Source organism: Rutidosis leptorrhynchoides, chromosome 6, assembly GCF_046630445.1.
Source record: "Rutidosis leptorrhynchoides isolate AG116_Rl617_1_P2 chromosome 6, CSIRO_AGI_Rlap_v1, whole genome shotgun sequence".
In the NCBI taxonomy this organism is placed as follows: Eukaryota; Viridiplantae; Streptophyta; class Magnoliopsida; order Asterales; family Asteraceae; genus Rutidosis; species Rutidosis leptorrhynchoides.
Window position 1 is genome coordinate 283619 of NC_092338.1, and position 4525 is coordinate 288143.

The window sequence follows — 4525 nt, forward strand, 5'->3', positions numbered from 1 at the left end:
GGCCTACAACTGTTAAACAAAACGTTCCCACAAGTGACGGAGTCGGTAATTGGGGTAAGAAATGAGGTTTTTAGATTTTTACGGGACTGTTGGACATTACGTAACCCTCGTCCCTTTGACGACGTTACAACACGCTGTCTTATCAACGGCCATAACGGTTATGTTCCACATGACCAAGGATGGGAAGTAGTCCTAGTAAAACCAGAATGCATGACTTGTTTCTGGATGTATGAATTACGTGTCTTTATTGCCTTTGCTGAACGACTTGTGTACTAGCTAGAATTATCTTCACAACTATCTTGTATCAAATTTATTGTGTGCTATATTTCATGCTATATGTAAAATAAGCGGTATTGTAAGTTTGTAAAATATTTTGTTGAGTTTGAACGCGAAATATTATTATAATCAGTTTTTCATATAGAATTGTTGTAGTTTAATTGTATATTAGCTACTAAGTATGAACTTAACGGGTAGGTACTACCCGAATTTAAACTTATAAAACGCTAATATGAAGAAAAAGCTTTTATAAATGAGTTCATATTATGCTACGAAATACTATTAACTACTCTTAATATTCTGTATGATTAACTTGTTCCATTTGACTATTTTGAAGGAAATGGCACCGACTACTCGACACACAGTGAATATGAATGAAGAGGAATTCCGTACTTTTCTAGCTTCAAACATAGCCGCAGTACAGGCTACGCTACATACCAACAATAACCTTGGATCTAGCAGTACAGGAAATCGTGTAGGATGCACCTACAAAGAATTCACTGCCTGCAAACCTTTGGAATTTGATGGAACCGAAGGACCGATCGGATTGAAATGGTGGACCGAGAAGGTCGAATCGGTGTTTGCCATAAGTAAGTGTACTGAAGAGGACAAAGTAAAGTACGCTACGCATACCTTCACAGGTTCTGCGTTAACATGGTGGAATACCTATCTAGAGCAAGTGGGACAAGACGATGCGTACGCACTACCGTGGTCAGCATTCAAGCACTTGATGAACGAGAAGTACCGTCCCAGAACCGAGGTCAATAAGCTCAAGACAGAACTTAGAGGGTTACGAACCCAAGGATTTGATATTACCACGTACGAAAGACGATTCACAGAATTGTGCCTATTGTGTCCGGGAGCATTCGAAGATGAGGAAGAGAAGATCGACGCTTTTGTGAAAGGATTACCGGAAAGAATCCAAGAAGATATAAGTTCACACGAGCCCGCCTCCATACAACAGGCATGTAGAATGGCTCACAAGCTAGTGAACCAGATTGAAGAAAGAATTAAAGAACAGACTGCTGAAGAGGCCAATGTGAAGCAAGTCAAAAGAAAGTGGGAGGAAAACGGTGATAAGAATCACCAATACAACAACAGCAATTACAACAATAATCGCAACAATTATCCCAACAATCGCAACACCAATCGCAACTACAACAAACGGCCCAACAACAACAACAACAACAACAACAACAGCAACTACAACAATCATCCCAACAACAATAATAACTGCAACAACAACAACAATCAGAAGCAGCTATGCCAAAGGTGTGAAAAGTATCACTCGGGGTTCTGCACCAAATTTTGCAACAAGTGTAAAAGAAATGGTCATAGCGCGGCGAAGTGTGAGGTTTACGGACCAGGGGTTAATAGAACAAAAGGAACAAATGGTGTCGGAACGAGTAATGGCGGAGCAAGTAGTGTCGGAGCAAGTTATGCCAATGTAGTTTGTTATAAATGTGGAAAACCGGACCACATTATTAGAAATTGCCCGAACCAGGAGAACACGAATGGACAAGGCCGCGGAAGAGTTTTCAATATTAATGCGGCAGAGGCACAGGAAGACCCGGAGCTTGTTACGGGTACGTTTCTTATTGACAATAAATCTGCTTACGTTTTATTTGATTCGGGTGCGGATAGAAGCTATATGAGTAGAGATTTTTGTGCTAAATTAAGTTGTCCATTGACGCCTTTGGATAGTAAATTTTTACTCGAATTAGCAAATGGTAAATTAATTTCAGCAGATAATATATGTCGGAATCGAGAAATTAAACTGGTTAGCGAAACATTTAAGATTAATTTGATACCAGTAGAGTTAGGGAGTTTTGATGTGATAATCGGTATGGAGTGGTTGAAAGAAGTGAAAGCAGAGATCGTTTGTTACAAAAATGCAATTCGCATTATACGATAAAAAGGAAAACCCTTAATGGTGTACGGAGAAAAGGGCAACACGAAGCTACATCTTATTAGTAATTTGAAGGCACAAAAACTAATAAGAAAAGGTTGCTATGCTGTTCTAGCACACGTCGAGAAAGTACAAACTGAAGAAAAGAACATCAATGATGTTCCCATTGCAAAAGAATTTCCCGATGTATTTCCGAAAGAATTACCGGGATTACCCCCACATCGATCCGTTGAATTTCAAATAGATCTTGTACCAGGAGCTGCACCAATAGCTCGTGCTCCTTACAGACTCGCACCCAGCGATATGAAAGAACTACAAAGACAATTACAAGAACTTTTAGAGCGTGGTTTCATTCGACCAAGCACATCACCGTGGGGAGCTCCTGTTTTGTTTGTCAAGAAGAAAGATGGTACATTCAGGTTGTGTATCGACTACCGAGAGTTGAACAAACTTACCATCAAGAACCGCTACCCACTACCGAGAATCGACGACTTATTTGATCAACTACAAGGCTCGTCTATTTATTCAAAGATTGACTTACGTTCCAGGTATCATCAAATGCGGGTGAAAGAAGATGATATTCCAAAGACTGATTTCAGAACACGTTACGGTCATTACGAGTTTATGGTTATGCCGTTTGGTTTAACTAATGCACCAGCTGTGTTCATGGACCTTATGAACCGAGTGTGTGGACCATACCTTGACAAGTTTGTCATTGTTTTCATTGATGACATACTTATTTACTCAAAGAATGACCAAGAACACGGTGAACATTTGAGAAAGGTGTTAGAAGTATTGAGGAAGGAAGAATTGTACGCTAGGTTTTCAAAGTGTGCATTTTGGTTGGAAGAAGTTCAATTCCTCGGTCACATAGTGAACAAAGAAGGTATTAAGGTGGATCCGGCAAAGATAGAAACTGTTGAAAAGTGGGAAACCCCAAAAACTCCGAAACACATACGCCAGTTTTTAGGACTAGCTGGTTACTACAGAAGGTTCATCCAAGACTTTTCCAGAATAGCAAAACCCTTGACTGCATTAACGCATAAAGGGAAGAAATTTGAATGGAATGATGAACAAGAGAAAGCGTTTCAGTTATTGAAGAAAAAGCTAACTACGGCACCTATATTGTCATTGCCTGAAGGGAATGATGATTTTGTGATTTATTGTGACGCATCAAAGCAAGGTCTCGGTTGTGTATTAATGCAACGAACGAAGGTGATTGCTTATGCGTCTAGACAATTGAAGATTCACGAACAAAATTATACGACGCATGATTTGGAATTAGGCGCGGTTGTTTTTGCATTAAAGACTTGGAGGCACTACTTATATGGGGTCAAAAGTATTATATATACCGACCACAAAAGTCTTCAACACATATTTAATCAGAAACAACTGAATATGAGGCAGCGTATGTGGATTGAATTATTGAATGATTACGACTTTGAGATTCGTTACCACCCGGGGAAGGCAAATGTGGTAGCCGATGCATTGAGCAGGAAGGACAGAGAACCCATTCGAGTAAAATCTATGAATATAATGATTCATAATAACATTACTACTCAAATAAAGGAGGCGCAACAAGGAGTTTTAAAAGAGGGAAATTTAAAGGATGAAATACCCAAAGGATCAGAGAAGCATCTTAATATTCGGGAAGACGGAACCCGGTATAGGGCTGAAAGGATTTGGGTACCAAAATTTGGAGATATGAGAGAAATGGTACTTAGAGAAGCTCATAAAACCAGATACTCAATACATCCTAGAACGGGGAAGATGTACAAGGATCTCAAGAAACACTTTTGGTGGCCAGGTATGAAAGCCGATGTTGCTAAATACGTAGGAGAATGTTTGACGTATTCCAAGGTCAAAGCTGAGCATCAGAAACCATCAGGTCTACTTCAACAACCCGAAATCCCGGAATGGAAATGGGAAAACATTACCATGGATTTCATCACTAAATTGCCAAGGACTGCAAGTGGTTTTGATACTATTTGGGTAATAGTTGATCGTCTCACCAAATCAGCACACTTCCTGCCAATAAGAGAAGATGACAAGATGGAGAAGTTAGCACGACTGTATTTGAAGGAAGTCGTCTCCAGACATGGAATACCAATCTCTATTATCTCTGATAGGGATGGTAGATTTATTTCAAGATTCTGGCAGACATTACAGCAAGCATTAGGAACTCGTCTAGACATGAGTACTGCCTATCATCCACAAACTGATGGGCAGAGCGAAAGGACGATACAAACGCTTGAAGACATGCTACGAGCATGTGTTATTGATTTCGGAAACAGTTGGGATCGACATCTACCATTAGCAGAATTTTCCTACAACAACAGC